Below are 17,717 nucleotides of genomic sequence, written 5' to 3'. Positions count from 1 at the left end.
TGCTGGAATGCCAGGCAGCCAGGTGTTTCCAGCTGTATTTCCTAAAGACAGTGGGAATTCCAGGCCAGCAGCTCACAACTCAGAATGTCTTGAGGCCATTTTTGTCCCTGGGTGGGTAATGTGTCTCTCTGTACCTTGCTTGCTCAGAGCAATGTCCCAGCCTTCTTCCTTCCCACTGCTCTTCTAGGCAGGTAACTTTGAACAAATATCTGCTTCCTGGTCACAAGCATACAAGCAAAATAAAGTCAACACAAAGATGCTAAAATTCACCAACTCTGTACCCTGCTCTTAATGCTGGCTGAGCACCCCTTTGACATTCTCACTAATCTTCCTTTTACTTTTGACATACTTAAAAGTTATCTTTTTCCTCCTTTGCAAGGTTTAGCTCAAAGTGGGCCCTAGTCTTTTTTGTGGCATCCCTACAGGCCCTGAAAACATTCCTATATTCTTCCCAGGCGGCCAGGCCCTTCTTCCATGTTCATGGACCTTCTTCTTTCATTTTAGTTTATCAGTGAGTTCCTTACTCATCCGTACACAGGCCTCTTTCCTTGATTTCTTACTTGATGAACAAGATGAAATAAATGCAAGGCAAAACTTGGTTTTGCTTATTTGAGATAAGCTAGAAGCGTAAAGGAACTGTAAATGTGTTTTTCTGGGGTTTGAGTTGAAGCAGAACAGCCAAGAGCAGCTGTAATTGGTATTCATGATTACTAGCTCACAAAGAGGTGCAGAAATGTCTCCTCCCTCCCAGGTGTTTTGCCTTCATATTTATCATAGAATCATGGATTCATTACAGTTGGAAAAGACCCTAAGATCATCAAGTCCAACGTCCACCTACCACCAGTACTGTCCAATAAACCATGCCCTTTAGTGCCATATCTACACATTTCTTTGAACATCTCCAGGGATGGTGACTCCACCACCTCCCTGAGCACCTCTTCCAATGCATCACCACTCTTTCTGAGAATAAATTTTTCCTGATATCCAATCTGATTCTCCCCTGGTGCAACTTAAGGCCATTCCCTCTCATCCAGTCACTGTTACATGGGAGAAGATGCCGACCCCCACCTCGCCACAACCTCCTTTCAGGCATTGTAGGGAGCAATAAGGTCTCCCCTGAACCTCTTCTCCAGACTCAATAATCCCAGTTCTCTCAGCTGCTCCCCATAAAACTCATGCTCCAGACCTCTCACAGGTCCATTGCCTTTCTCTGGACATGCTCCAGAGCCTCAATGTCTTTCTTGCAGTGAGGGGTCCAAAACTGAATGCAGCACTTGAGGTGCGGCCTCACCAGAGCTGAGTACAGGCAGACAATTGTCTCTCTGCTCCTGCTGGCTGCACTGTTTCTGATACAAGCCCAGATGCTGTTGGCCTTCTTGGCCTCCTGGGCACACTGCTGGCTCATGTTCAGCCAAGTACTGACCAGCACAGCCAGAGAAGGGAGCGGAGGGAATTTTCCGAAATAGTGATGCACCAGGTATAAGTTTGTTGTATTCAACAATATTTTTGTCATCCTTCAACTTCTGTCTGGCAGTAACCTTCATCCTTCCCCCACAGAATGGTGGTGAGCCCCTGATACAGAGCTGGGATCAGAGCCTGCTCTGAGCACAACTGCAGTGAGACTGGAAATGAAACCCCATGGGTCAGGCATTTGTTGTCCAGATTCTGTAGGAGTTGAGTTGGTTTTTTTTTGGTACATACTGGAGAAACACAACAAGTTCCTCCTGGGGAAGGCAAACTTCCTCACCAGAGAGGGAACCAGTAACTGCACTGAGGGGTTTCTGAATAGCAGCGTGTGGCAGTTTCATGCAGAATTTGGGGCCAGTGACTCCAGGCTTGGAAAATGCCTTTGAGAAATGGGGCTTGTGAACTGAACGCTCAAAGAAATAGTAAGAAGAACATTGGCGTGGGAGCAAATAAATAGGAACTGGTAGGGTAGGAATCAGGAGGAGTGAGGAAATGGCAGGAGGAAGAGAGAGAATGAAAAAAATACAGAAAGTGGGCAAAGTGAAAATAAGAGAATAAAGAGAAATGTGTAAAACAAAAGAAGAAGAAATATAGCAATATGATTTTTAAAGAAGCTGAGCAGAATAAAATGAAAAACAAGCCAACAGCAAAGCAAACAGCTTATGAAATTGAGTTTTCCAACATTTAAAAACATTTAAAATCAAAATATAATGACAGAGTATACACAAAGGTATGTATGCAAGCATGCTTGTATGCACAAAGCAGTTTGTTCTGTCGTGTAGGTGTTGGTGTGCAGGTTTCCTTCTGGATCCACAGCAAACCAAATCACTCTTTTCTAAGACCCTTGGTAAAAAGCTGCTGGTGGAGAACTTGTTCTGGAGAGCAGATTCATCTGTAATTGTTTTTTTTCCCCCCTGCCTTTGCAGGAGTTTGGAGCACAAAATAGGTACTCAAATTCTGGCAGTGGAATTGCCTTTTGTCCCAGCACAAGAAAGGGAGGGAGTGTAAGAAAGCACATTGTGCTGCAGTGCCAAAGCCACCAGGAGGTGACATTGAGACTAGAAGTCTAACAAATAAAGAAGGTCACTTTGCTGTGAGACAGCTTTTGTGTGATCCAGATGCTTAAAAATTCATGGCTTTTTTTCCTCTTAGCTTTGCGAAACAACTGTCACAATAATTATACTTTAAAATATAGCATTTGTTTTCCTTCTATTTCTCCATACTCTTTACTTCTAGCAAGCCTCTCAACCACTGAAGTCCCATTTTCACCCAATCATGAAGATGAAATATTTCCTGCAAGAGAAACAGGACAGCTTGGAAACCAGCTGAGTTAGGGTCTAGCTGAAACTCTGCTTTTCAGAGTTGTGGAAAACAGAATCATGAGAGTCAGTACTGTTGCAATAGTATTTGAAAATGCCACTTGTGAACCCATATCCTTCTGGAGCTGGGTTTATCAGCTCATAGGGTCACTGTTGGTTCCTGTATAAGACATAGGGATCCAGCATTTTTTCATGACAGCCTGAGGAGCATCGGTTCTTTCCTTCTACTTCAAATCCACGACAGACTGCTGTCCTGAATGCTCTTTTTTGCGTTAATAATGTCCAGACTTTTCCAACCTGTTCTTTCTCCCACACCAAGTAAAACCCAAGATTAGCTTATACACTGTTATTAATATTTTACTAGTACTCCCTGTTGCAACAAATGGATAGTTCTGCTCAATAATTCATGGCTGGGTGTAGCCTATAAAATTTGTATTGGGGTGTACACTTTCATGTTACTTATTTATTATTGCTTTCATTTTACAGGAGTTTTTTTCTTTGCTACTTCATTTTTCACTCGCATAAATGCCTCTCACTCAAAGTTCAGACTGCCTGTGGGAAATCAATCTTGTTCTTTGTGTCTTGTAAGTAAGGCTGAGCTCTTAGCACAAGTGCCTGGGGCTAGGCCGTAAGTAAAACCTTCAGGCACAGATCTCGTACTTCAGTGTAGAAGATCTCTTTGGAGCAAATGATTTTGGGACTTTGGTGCCAAGACTTACAGCCCAAATTCCACCCCTGGCCTCAGAGATATCTGCTCCCTCATGATTGATAACAGCATGGCTACTCTTCTGCCAAGAGGCAGTATTTTCTTCTAGGTCTCCCACATACATTCAGGGGAGTGCAATTCTTACTAGGTTAGCTGTATTCCCTCTTTATGAGTGATTTTTTGATTTGCTTTGTGGAAACAGTCTACCCAAAGCATCCAGTTTGGAAACTGGAAGCTGCACAAGCATGCAAAATCATTCTGGTCACTCTTGTGTCAGCTGTAGGGAAAAGAGTAAAATCTGGAGAGCTGCTGATTCTTGGTATAACCCCACAAAAAATGCCCTTCTCCATATGAGATAACTTCTTTTTACATGTCTCCATCCCTACATGGGCCAGTGTACAAGCCTAGATGTTGTTCCATGCAGCATGGCACTGCTGTTTCTTGGATGTTACGACAGAGCCATGGGTGTAGGTGGGTCCTGGCACGGAGGTGTTGGAGATCCCGTATACCAGGGAAGGGAGTTGTGGAGGCACATTTTTCCATCTGGAGATGAAGTGGCTTTGCCCTACTCATTCCTTGAACAAGTTTAGATTGTGAGATGCTGTTATTGCACCAACAGAGATTTTCTGGTATAGTGATATACCTGCCCCCTCTAAAAAAAAAGACTCCTGGGATCCAGTATTGTGATAGTTCAATGGTTTCACCCATCATTACTTTGCATTCTCAGGACTTTTTCTGGCAGATGGAATACACTGCGTATACAGCATGAAAGGTATTATTTTCACATGCGAAACTACACAGACTGTAGTATTTTTTTTCCAGATATCACATGTGGCATTTCAGAGCAAGCTGCTAAAATGTGCAATCCCTAGCAGGGTATCTTGCCCCAACAAATGTTGCAGGTCAAATTACTTATCCTTACCGAAGTGCATGCCATTGAAGTAATGACTCCAGCTTCACAAGGACGCATTTACTTTTCAACAGCATTTGAGTTCTTAGGGTCTGCTTTCAGAAACAGTGCAGATGTGTCAGTGCTTTAATCACTAGTGGCTGCAGAAAGTGTCACCAACTTTTAACAGGGACAAGAACAGGGTCACACTGAACAAAGCTGTGACTCAGATTGCACTGAAATGCAGTGGGAATTGCACCGGGTTCTTTGTATTTTTATAAGAGTAAGACAGTGCTTCTCTAAATGAGATCACTTATTAAATAATTTCCTTCAATTTTGATTTGCCCTATTTTTTCACAGACAGGCTCTACTAAAAGGGTTCGTTTAAAACTGTGCTGTCATTCAAACAAAGACATTTTGGAGGTCCATGGGAACCTTCCATTTACATCTGTGAAGATCTGTGTGCCTATCCTCACTCTGCTGCCCACCACACGCTTTCCATCCTGTACATTTTATTGTGTGGACAGCATGTACACAATCCGTGACTGCATCAGCAGAGGCAAGGAAAGCATTGCAGTATGTGAACATGTGATTTTACAAAGCATGACTTTTGGAGAATCTCATTCCATGAAGTAGAAGCAGCCTGAAAAAAGTCAAAGGTCTTGGGTCATGGCAGAAAAGGCCATCACAGGAACAACCCTTCTTAATTCCCACCAGGAGACGGTTCCCTATGACAGACCCCTGCTCAATCCTCTGTTGGGGATGCTTGTTCTCACCAAGTGTGGCTGTTAATCAGCCATATTTTGCTTTTAAACAAGGGACAGCAATGGACATTTAACTCAGTATTGCAGCACATCCTATTGTGACACCAGCTTGTCTTGCTAACCGTAAGCATGCCTTATTACAAAATACAAGCTACTTATACTGAAGAGTTATGATTAGTAATTCTTCTAAAATTGATATTACAGTGATTGCCCGCGGCATTCTGCCCTGTATAAGAAATTACACTAGAGAGCCTCTTGCCATACCCTGTCCTACAGTCATACATTGTCCTCAGTGCCACAAATGAACATCACATGGGTATGAATTAATCAGTTGCAGGCTGGAGTTGATCGCTGCATCCTACCAACTAAATGTAATTCAGTGCTACCCATTTAAATTGTTATTTGTCTGATGGCTCACAGTGCAGAATTTAAATAGAGTATTGTGCCAGGACTTCAGCTGGAGTTGTGTGCAAAGAATATTTAAGTTTAATGATGCTTGGTGAGACAGCATTATTGGGAGTACACAGAGACACTCCAGCAGGCCTTGAAATAAGACAGAAAATTGGAAAAGGATTCATGGTCCATATGGCAAGTGCCTCAAAATCTTTATTTTGTACTTCTTTTTAAATCCTTTCCCCACTGAACTTGCATTTCTGAGCATTGTTTTAAAGCAGGTGGTGCATATTGGGTCACACACTGGTATTAATCAGTGCTGCACACTGAGCACACAGAATTCTAAGATTAATATAAACTTGTACACATTTGAGTGGAAAACTAAGTTTCTCACCTACCTTCTATATAAACTCTAACAACCCAAGAGAGGATGTTGCAAGCATCTCTGATAAGGAAACACCTACCTCTGGTTTTCCTGTGTAAGAAAGACGTTACATTTAAACCATGCAGTATAATACCAAATGGTTTAATGGTATTTGATGCCCTCTTTCTTGTGGCAGAAAAGGTGTTGCAACATTCTCTGTGGAGAACAGCAGAAATAATTAAGGATTTTTAAAAAGCCTGTAAGGAGAAAGTTGGGACGAACGTTTACAGGTTGGTGTTAAACATCCTAGAAAACAAAGAAAGAGGAGCTGTGGCACAGTCTGTCAAATAATGAAATGTAACAGGGGACGTAAGGTAGGAACACCTCTTTGTCTAATAACAAGAAGCCAAACAGGTCTTGTATTAAATTGAAAGCCAATTTAAAACACCATTCCCAGTCTTCATAGTTACATCATGGAAATCCTTCCCACACTGAGTGTAAGGATTTGTTGTTCAAGCTATAACAGAAGTGTTCAGGGTCAGAAGAAACTATGGAAAATTTACAAATGATTTCTGCACAGAATCACTATGTGAATATCAAAGGGATAATTGGGCACTTCTTTTTCTAATGGAAAGAGATTTTCTATTATCAGAAATACCTTCAATATGTTTCAGTGTAATTCTGAATACAGTAAATCTATGCGTGCTTCAAGGATGGTATCATAAATACAGGGATTTTGTTCACGAGAATGTTTTCCTGAAGTCCTCTACACTAGCATGTAGCTGGTCTAGTGAATCGTAAATATATATATATATTTTAATCTGCTTAATTTGGTTCTTTTTTGAGCTGTGTATTTTTAAAGGCAAAAGTCAAAACAGAAGTTATAAAAAATAGTGAAGGATCATTCTTCAGCTTGTGGAAAGTGGTGGGAATTTTTCTGTTAATGCTGAACACTTCTTAAAATCCCCATGGGGTCAATGAATCACTTTTGTCTTTTGTTGTTATATTTTCAGTTCTCTTAAGGTTTCCGCAGCGCTGCGTCATCAGCGTTGAAAGACAACTTGTGTTCACACCCATATTCAACACTTTTGTGTTTGACCCTCAGTGTACCCCTGAAGTCAGTGCCAGTTGTGAGCTCAGTGAGTGTCCTGCATGAGACCCTCCAGCACAAGATCTCTAGACACCAGGATCACCAAGGGCTGCAGCACGTGAAGTATGAGGAGAGGTGGAGAAGTCTTGTTCAAGGAGAAAGCTGAGGGACGCTTTCTTGTACCTACCTAATTGGAGCTCATAGAGAAGTTTGAAGCAGACTTTATTTTAGAAGTGTACCATGAGAGTAAAAGGCAAAAAGTTGGAACAAGTGAAATTCCAGCTGCATGAAAGGAAAAAATTATTCACAGCAAGTGCAGTCAAATGTTGGTAGAAGTTGCCCAGAGGTGTTGAGGAGTCTCCATCCCTGGAGACATTGCCGTAGAATTGTTGAATCACCAAGTTTGGAAAAGATCTTCAAGATCATTCAGTCCAGCCATCCACCTACCAGTATTTCCCCACTAAACCACTGTCCTTTAGTACAACATCTAAATGTTTCTTGAACACCTCCAGGGACGGTGACTCAACCACCTTCTTGAGCAGCCTGTTCCAGGACATCACCACTCTTTCAGAGAAGAAATTTTTCCTAACATCCAACATGAATCTCCCCTGGCACAACTTGTAGTCATTCCCTCTGGTCCTATTGCTAGTTGCTTCACAGCCAACGCTGCTCTGATTGTAGGGGGTAGGACTGCAGATACCAAAGCTAAAACGTGTCTGATTTTATTGTGAAGGAGAGAAGGTGTAAAACTATGTGTGTGCGTGCATGCAGCCAGTGAAAGAAGCAGAAGAGAGGTAAAAGAAATTATGAGGAGGTGGTGAGGAAGACCAGAGAATGCTAAATGTCCTTATAAAGACAAAATCATCTATTTCATCTGTGACGTTTTGTTACCAACCACTTCCCCCATGGGGTTCAGTCTTGGGCTTGCAGCCTTGGGCTCAAGTTGCTCTGCAGATTTTCTAGGTGCACAGCAACCGGTTTCAGCATCTACTTTGCAGTTTACCATCCCACAATAAGTTTTATTTTTTTTAAGGACTTCTTCACTTTCTATTGGACTTACAGCTGACGAGCACTTGCTCCACTAATTGGGACCCACAGCGTGAGCCTGGGAGGTAAGAGCACAGCACCTGCTGTTTTTCGACGAGCTGTCCTCACTGAGTGTGCAAGCAGTTGAACTGAACAGGAAATTGTGGTTGCCGTGAACGAGTTTGAGTTTGCTTTGAATATGAAGCATTTTCCAGTTGTCTTTTGCAGAGCCTTCTTAAGGATCTTCAGGATATTGAGTGGATGTGGTTGAGTAGTGTTTGAGTGGGGTAGCCGTTTTTGAATGTAGTTTGGTAGGGTTACTTTGCAGGATGGGAAGAAGTAAGCTGTTACGTAGTGGATCCCTGTAAAAGGGTAATTCTAATTCCAGTGGTAAAAAACAGCTGTTCATAAACCTGGTGTATTTCATCTGGTTTTATTTACACTGTACTCTCCTGCCTGTGAGGACATTCATTGTAGGCTGCTACAAATGTAATTTTGCTCTCCAGAGAATAAATCAAACTGATGAATTCAGATCCTGATTGTAATAGGGATTTCTGCTTTATAAAAAACAAAACACAGTAATATGGATAGATCCTGACATTGTATCTGCCATTTAATATCTTGATTGTTAAAGTTGGTCAGACTTATCCCGTGACTTCTTTGGGATTTCAGTTTGGGCTGTAGATTAATTTTGACTTGCAAATATCTGCTGAGAACAGGAACATTTGGGCTTATATTTTTGCTCTATAAGAGCTGTAGACATATGTTCTTGTCTGGTACTGGTTCCTCAGTATGTAAATTCGATCTGAACACTGTAAACTAACCCATAAGCCTGTGAGCAACTTGACTATTCAAACAAACAGAACCTTGGGTATTTTTTTGTTAGTTTAGACAGTTCTATTGGTTGAGTAACTCCTCACTGCTGTGGATACCAAGTGAAGATTACCTTCACTAAATGGCAGATGAGATAGTATGGCCAGAGATGTGGAGGGTGCTCAGCAGATGGCTGTTAGATCACGGCCTGAAACCTCTTGTTCAGAGAAACTCCGTCATGAAGCAGTTCACCCTCCCAAGATGGCATCGGAAAGGCTGCGGGGGCCTGAGGATGTGGCTCTCCTGGGCAGACAGGAGGAGGGGAAATCCCCTCCATGGTGGGAAACTCCACCAAAATATGAATGCTAGAGCCAGGAGAGACTGGGAAGTACCTGCCTGCCTGCTGGTAGCTGCAGTGGGGATTTCTGCTTCTGTCCTGACTGTGGAGTCCAGCTTTATTTAACTAAGGAATATGCACGCACGATGCATCAGAAAAAGGAACAGGGATTGTATTATGCTGTGGTTTTAAAATCTGTTTCCTCAGTTGAATCTAGTGTGGGCTTGGACTTAATACTGTTATAGTTATAAATGGTGATAAAATCATAGAATGGCCTGGATTGAAAAGGACCACAACGATCATCTCATTTCAACCCCCCTGCTATGTGCAGGATCACCAACCACCAGACCGGGCAGCCCAGAGCCACATCCAGCCTGGCCTTGAATGCATCCAGGGACGGGGCATAATGAGGTCCTCTATACAACTTGTGATATTTAAACAAGTCTAGTGGAGTTTGTGCTTCTTCCCTGCTCACAAAGCCTACTATCCATGCCATCACGTTGTATTATGCCACCATTTTTTTTAATCCCACTACCTTCTGATTACAGTTATGAGCAGCCTAAAACTCAGCTGTGTAGCATGAAGCAGAGCTGACTTTATAGAGCTCCTATAGTAAAAATAATCTTTTTTTTTTTTAAAGTATGAATGAACTTCAGAAATAAATTGAGTAATGTGAAGAAGAGGTCAAGAAAGTACAGTGCATTCAGAAATGTAGCTGATTCTCATACTCTAATCCCTTTATGCAAAGCAGCACGCTCCAGTGAAGTGCTGATAGAAAATGTAAAATACTTATCAAAATGAAAAATATATACGAAGAAAACTTGAAATGCATTCAGCATCCTGAACCCAGCTGTGTTGTAGGATGCGTTGGTTGCTCTGTGTATCTTTTCAATCATCAAAGGGGAAAGCTGCAGAACAGAGAATAAATCACGTGGGGGATTGCACTGGTTGAGCTCAGACTGTTTGAAAATTGCTCACTGTGATAGGTTAGTGGGAAGTGGTAATTATCGATAAGTGGGGCTTCCAGTGCAGAGGCAGAGTCCATTGGGAGGAATGGATGAGACGAGTGGAGGGTGTTTGGGGCTCAGGGAGCACAATATAAAGTCAAGGGGAGGTTCAGGTTGTATCCAACCTGTAGGAAAGTAGGATAGTAGGAAAAATTTGTTCTCTGAAAGAGTGGTGAGGCACTGGCACAAGCTGCCCAGGGAGGAGTCACCGTCCCTGGAGGTATTCAAGAACTTTATGGATGTTGCACTGAGGGACGTGGTTAGTGGACAGTATTGGTGGTATGTGGACAGTTGGACTAGATGGTCTTAGTAATCTTTCAAACCTTAAAGATTCTGTGACTCAAAGATAAGATATTGTTCAGAGGAAAAGGACACAAGAGGATTCTGCCTCCATCCGCTCCACTTGTTGATGCAGTTGCCCAGTGCAAGCTCAGTAAATCTAAGTGGAATCATCTAAAAATATATATCCATTTACTTTTTATGATGGGAACATGTTTTTAACATTTTCCTTGCACAGAGGAACTGCTTTCTTGCCAGTGAGCTGGAAATATCATCTGTGGTCTCCTTGTCTTGTGTCAGATACAGCTCTTGCAGGACATCTGGAACTGAGTCAGGACTTTGTGACCAGACCTTCTGCCGTGGGTTTATGGTATGAGTACATCACAGGAACAGGAAGAGAGGCTTATAACTGTCTGCTCTGGGGTTTTGTGCCTTGTCTGACACCCTGGTCATGGTGGGGAAGGCATAGGGTAACTCCTTGTACCTGGAGATGCTTCACCATAGTGAGTGAAGGTGAGGCCAGGGGGATCAGGGCTTTCCATTCCAAATAAGAAATCTGCTGAAAGATTGAAACTGTTTCTCAGCATGGCTTGGGTTAAAAACAGCTTTGGCAAAACATAAAAAAAGGGGAAGAAAAGAAATCACACAAAGCTTTCAGGAGTCAAAATGTTCCAATTTTTATGGATTTTATTTTTATTTATAATATAGCTGGACTGTGTAAGTAAAGGGACAGGAAAGACAAGTGACTCAAGAAAAAATGTAAAATCTACTATATCAACATTTTTCTTTTTTAAGAAAAAATCTGCAGGATCTGATGTAAAAAACAATATACACATATATTGCATCTCCTTGATGTGAAACAAGAGGACAGTATTTATGGATTCACAGCTCAGTGTTCTCATGCCTTGATTTCCATGAAGAACGAGCATTTTCTACTGCTGGGTGACATATTGGAAATAATTCTCTGTTCCTCTACAAGCTCTGTGGATTTTTCCTTTCTAAGGCCTGTTGATTCATATTTAACTTAGGATTCAGGCACTTTATAAAAGTGAACAGTAAGAAAATAACTCATGGAGCATGAGCAAGTTGCTTTCTAAACACTGATAAATGTTTTTTTCTCTGTGCTTCTTCAAATTCTACTTAAAATAAAATACTTGAAGCTCAACAATCCCAGCACCTGTATACTCAGTGAGATTTTTCTGTTGCAGGTGCTCATTTTTTAAAGTACCTTTAAATTGTCATTTGCTATGGGCTGAATTGTGAATTCCTAACAAATATCGGGGAGGAAGTATTTGCCACAGCTTCAGAAAGATTTCTGTTTGAATTCCAAAAGTAAGATCCTATCCAGATTGAAACCACTGTGACAGTTTGAATAAATTATATACTGCTAATAGACCCAAGTATGTTTTTACCTTAGGATTTGTAATTTAGTTAAGCATTGTTCAGGAAACTGAAAAAAAAAAACCCACCTCATATATGTATCCATCTCTAACTATTTCACTATCCCTGGAAGCGTTCAAGAAATGTATACTTAAATACATGGCTTAGTGGGCAATATTGGTTGGTAGGAGGATGGTTGGACTTGATGATCTTAGTGGTCTTTTCCAACCTTAATGATTCTGTGATTCTATGATTCTATTCAAATAGGTACTAAGTGCATGATTTGAAAAACAAATCTTTTTAATGAACCCACTCACCTCTTCAAATATATTGCAATTCTTGTTGGTATGTGAGAAATGCATCTAAATGATATGTAGTTCAAAACCTGATGGTGTTTGCTGATGCTATCCATCATGGTGAGTAGCTGACAAACTGAATAACTGAGAAGTAAGGAAGGAAGTGCAGAGACATGCTGATTCTGGTTTTTATCCTACATCACTAGCAGAGAAAAAAACTGTCACAAATAAATATCTAGGCAATTGGGTGGAGCCTGTAACACCAGTCTATACTAGAAGGCACCAACGGGACTGTTTAAGCTAGAGTTGCTACCACAAATTATCACAACTCCAAACTGGCAGTAATTCTGGAGAAATTTAGTGCTAACATTGCTATGCTTCTTGGCTGTGAGTGTATCATGGTTCACCCTGCTGGTGCAGGGATACAAGAACTTTGTTTTTATCAGAGCTGGAACTATAACAGTAGGTACTAATCAATATATGTGAAATGTGAGATAAACTCTTCTGAATTATGCAAAAGAATATGTTTTGTTGATTATTGACAAGATGGTTTTGCTTCTGTCATTTTAGTTAAAGGGGTTCATTTTGGCCAATGAGAGCAAGATGAAACTTTAAAATTGAAGAAGTTCTAGACTACACTGCTGTGGTTATGACATTGATTCTTCTTTCAGCATGAGATCCACTGAGTAATTTCTATTTTTCTCACTCTCTGATGAGGCCAAGGATATCAACACTTTTCACTGGAAGGAAAACATTTAAAAGAGCCTAACTCATAGATCTCTCTTGTCTCCTCCTTGGTTGAAAACAGACTGATTCAGACATGTGATTTGAACAGAAATGCATGAAAAGGGCTGGTAGCAGTGTTAGGGTATATATAGACTTGTGTGCAGAACCTTTCGAGAAAACGATAGAGGAAAGTATTTCTGGAGAGGAATGTCCTATTGGTGATATTCCCATGGGCAAATAGGAATGAGAAGTGTCTCAAGGATTCAAGAATGGGACAAATAACAAATATGTTCAAGACAGTCCCTACTTCCTTAGATCTGATGCTTCAAATCTGTCTTGAGCTTCTGGGCAGCTCTTTTATTTCTGCCTGCTTTTGGCATTTTTCAGGGTGGGCTGTACATGAGAAGGTTACTGGCCATGTTTCTGAAATCAGCAGGAAAACCAAGAGCAGGGGGAGTACTCCACAACCCTCATAGAAAGGCAGACATTTGTAAGCTGAATCTGTGGATGTGACAAGGAAGAGAAAAGGGCTGGAGCTGGAGCTTGAACTGTAATAAGATTACACAATTTTGAGCACGAGAGCAGAGGAGAGCACCATCTTCTGCTTCCCCATGCAATTCTAACAGCTGTATTTTGCAAGAGTGAATTTCTTGATGTTACATCACTTCGAAAAGCAGGTTTGAAGAGAAGAAGGCAAAACAAAGTAGGGAAATTCTATGACAAGGAAAACATGTAAACCTTTATCTGATCACTCTCCAGCTGTTTAGAGGGGACGTATTATTAACAAAGTGCTAGTGCATTAACAAAATAAAGCCTTGATGGTATAAAGTGACTGGATATTAGTCATTTATTCAACCTTATTGACACAAAATTCAGTTACATTAATTCTGACTATTTAAGTGTATGTTTGTGAAATGTAATGCTGCAATTGTGGGCTTATGCTGTCTGGCAAATAGGAGCATCACCCATTTTTCATCAGCCAATATTCCCTTTGCTCCTCTTGGAGCTCCTCAACAGCTATCTCCTTCGAAGAAGCTGTTCCAACTTGTTCATATTGCTCTTCATATCCACATTTACTCCTTTACTTATATATCATTCTCTGCACTTTTTCTCTGCATCTGTCTCGCACTCATTTGCAAACAGTTTGGATCAGAGATGTGTACCATCTTCTTGCAGTACCTTGTGCATTATCAGTAACTGAGTCATTTACCCAGAGCTGTTGGATTGATTGTTGCCCTCTTGATGGGATGCCCAAGGGATTTCAGTTTGCACTGAGGACAGTGAGGCTCTGAAAGTATTTCACCTCTAGAAGCAAATTACTTTGCTCCTGGCAGATAAAATCAGAAAGAAAATACTGCACTTGATCTCCCACACCATTTTCCAAAAGCATTTTTCATTTCTATGTTCCCAAATATGCTTTACTTTTAATGATCTAAGCAAGGTACACAGCTTACATGAAGTAAGGAAGCTTTTTAAAAATGTATGTGCTCATTTTCTGCCACTGTTTAATGCTTTGGACTTTTATAGCTCCTTTTCTCACTTGATTTCCGTATGCTATGGTTTACTGCTTGAACAATTTCAGAAATTATGATGACTTTCAATTTTGTATAACTCAATTGTGCTTTGGAACAGACAATTATGGTTCCTCCATCACCCAAGTACAACTGAAGTGTGGGTGATGTAGGGCACGTTCTTGTCCTGAGCTCAGAGTCATTCAAATTCGCTGCTAAATGGAGCTACATTTGCAAGAGAGTGGGTCATATTGGCCTAAAATGGATATCAGGAGGGTTCACTGCAGCAAAACCCCTCATTCTACTGTATATTATTAGTATACATAGATGTAAAAATATGTACTATCAATAGAATTCTCTGTATTTAACAGATCAAATGCGATTGGGAAAATTCCAGGTTATTATGTCAGTGTTCGTTTTATCTAGAGGTTATAAAACTCTGCATCATCCTGTGGTGCTTCTTACCTATTATGCTGTACAACAATCTTTAATTCTATTAAAAGTTATGTTGCAAATTGTACAACTGTTGCAAGAAGACTGGTCATCTTGCAGTGGAATATAGATTTTCTTGGTGATAGCACTGCAATATTTGCATGTATCCAGGTGCTTCTCATCCAGTCCAAATGCAGCAAAAACATGCAGATAAAAAACTAGTAGTGAAGAATCAAAGACAGGAAGGAGATCAGCATGAAGGAGGAAGACTGTGGATCTCATGGTGATCACATATATATAATATTGCTAGTGGACCACAGGAGTTTTTCATAGAAAAATAGGAGAAAAAAAAGCCATTTGGTTTAGGTTGGATCCCCATCCCCATCCCCAGCAGGCAAGGCTGCCACCCAGCAGCTCAGGCTGCCCAAGGCCCCATCCAACCTGGCCTTGAACACCTCCAGGGTTGGGGCATCCACAGCTGTGCCAGTGCCTCACCACCCTCTGAGTAAAGAATTTCTGCCTCAGGTCTAACCTAAATGTCCCCTCTTTTAGTTTAAAGCCATTCCCCCTTGTCGTATCAGTTACCAGATTGTGGATAAAGTCAGTCCCTCTCCTGCTTGTAAGCTCCCTTCAAGTACTGGAGGTCCACAAACAGGTCGCACCAGAACCTTCTCTTTCCTGTGCTGAACAAGCCCAATTCCCTCAACTTTTCTTCATAGGAAAGGTGTTCCAGACCTCTGATCATCTTCATGACCCTCTTCTGGACCTGCTTCAACAACTCCACATCTTTTTTGTGCTGGGGGCCCCAGGCCTGGACTCAGTACTCCAGATGGACCCTTACAAGGGCAGAGCAGGAGACAATCCCTTCTCTCTCCCTGCTGGCCACCCCTCTTTTGATGCAGCCCAGGATGCAGTTGGCCTTCCAGACTACTAGTAGAAGTGCACACTGCTGGCTTGTTTCAAGCTTTTCATCCAACAGAACACCCAAGTCCTTTCTTTCAGTAGTGCTCTCAATGAGTTCTTCTCCCAGTCTGTACACGTATCTGGGATTTCCTTGACCCAAGTGTAGCACCTTGCACTTGGCTTTGTTGAGTTTGATGGGCCCATTCAGCTTGATGTAATTTGCAAACTTACTAAGAGTGCCCTCAATTCCACTGTCTATGTCATTGATAAGGATATTAAAAAACAATAGCTCAGGATGGACCCATGGTATCACCACTGATCATCAGCCTCCACCTGGACATAGAGCCCTTAACCACAACCCTCTGTCTGCAACCATTCAACCTATTCCTTAACTACTGAATAGACAACACTTCAAATCCATATCACTCCTATTTAGAGATAAGATTGTGGTGTGGAACCGTACGAAAGACCTTGCACAAGTCCAAGTAGATGACATCAGTTGCCCTTCCTTCATCCACCGATGCTGTCATTCCATTGTAGAAGGCCACCAGATTGGTGAGGCACGATCTGCCCTTACTGAAGCCATGGTGGCTGTTTTTGATCATCTCCTCATCTTGCACCTGCCTTAACATCTCTTCCAGGAGGATCTGCTCCATGATCTTCCCAGGCCCAGATGTGAAGCTCATCAGTCTGTAGTTCCCCAAGTCTTCCTTTCCCCTTACATGTCCCTTTTTCTAGTCATGAGGGACTTCCCCACCACTTTTCAAATGTGATGGAGAATGTCCTGGCAACCAAATCAGTCAGTTCCTTCAAGACCCTAGGATACATGTTGCTCATCCTCGTAGACTTGTAAATATTCAGCCTCATCAGGTGGTCTCAAACTTACTCTTGTCTTAGAGTGGGAAGGATTTTGCTCCCCAAACTCCCACATAAAGGTCAGACACATAAGACACATGTAGAGCCTGACTGCCATTGAAGACTGACTGAGTCAAAGAACTTCAAGATAGTCCTCAAATATAAGGTTGTTAGAATCACTTCCAATTTTATATTAGTATTACAATAGCAATCATTCATTGTACTGAAAACTTCACAGATATCTGTGGGCCCTGAAGGCAACAGCCTTTGATTATGCTGCATTTCTCTACTTATAGAAGTTGCTGTGAATAAACAGATATTTCTCTGGAAGCTGTATCTAAAATCACAGTGGTGAGGCAGCTAAAGCACGATACTACAGGGAGACAGCGGACAAGAAGCCAACCACATGAAATTGCCTTTGAGCAATTTCAAACCCATTTCCATAGTATTCTTCACTGATAGAAGGAATCAATGCATGAATTCAGGAGTATTAAATCTGAAGGCCATATATGCTGTGCACAGTCCTGTGTGTTTGTAGAGGGCTGTGGCAAATCTGTCATTTTTTTATTCTTCCATGAAAATCTTTCTATAAAATTTGGAATCCTAGCAGCCAGAATGCATTGCTGTTGTCAGTCCTGCAATGTGGTATTTTTAAATTTCTTTTCTGATTTTATTTTTTTGTAATTTAAACACTGCAACTGCAGCCACTCATTTTCAAGATCAGCTCATGTTTCCACTGTATTCTATTTAAATAGTTGCTTGGTTAATTAATACTTAAAGAGACATAGGACACTGGAGTCACTCTCACAAACACAGAATAATAGATTGCCTGTCTCCTGAAAGGTTTTCTTGTGATGTGATGGATGGTGCAGTAAAAAGCAACAGGGTAGTAAAGTGTGCATCTTCTGGCAGTGTAGTGAATATTGTGACAAACAGAAGCAAACTGAATTTCCAGGTGCCATTTTTAATAACCCCAATAAGTCCAGTCTCATCCTTCCTCCTGGCTTTGAGGGAGGGAAAGACATGACAATTTTTTCTAGCCATGTCAGCATTGTCAGCCTTGGACACCTCAGTGGGCAAGTCCCTAAATACTCCCCACAGCCAGAGTGATGGTCGGCTGTACCACAGAGCTCAAGGGGTAGGCCAGGGGAGCACACAAG

The 17,717-nt window shown here is 41.5% G+C and overlaps 1 protein-coding gene across 2 annotated transcripts in view; it reads left to right on the top strand.

The window, feature by feature from the left end:
- The window catches only part of LCP1 (lymphocyte cytosolic protein 1), a 44,681-nt gene that overhangs the window by 8,732 nt on the left and 18,232 nt on the right, over positions 1-17,717 (top strand). The window contains exon 1 of one of the 2 annotated variants that reach the window (XM_010728823.3): positions 7,903-8,104. The exons of the other annotated variant lie outside the window; for it this stretch is intronic. The gene's annotated coding sequence lies outside the window, so the exon portion shown is untranslated. Of the gene's footprint in view, positions 1-7,902; positions 8,105-17,717 lie in introns of those variants that run through there. 2 annotated transcript variants of the gene reach the window in all.

This window comes from Meleagris gallopavo, chromosome 1, assembly GCF_000146605.3.
Source record: "Meleagris gallopavo isolate NT-WF06-2002-E0010 breed Aviagen turkey brand Nicholas breeding stock chromosome 1, Turkey_5.1, whole genome shotgun sequence".
Taxonomy (NCBI): domain Eukaryota; kingdom Metazoa; phylum Chordata; class Aves; order Galliformes; family Phasianidae; genus Meleagris; species Meleagris gallopavo.
The sequence above is the reverse complement of the archived record's forward strand: the minus strand, read 5'-3'. Positions and strand labels throughout refer to the sequence as shown.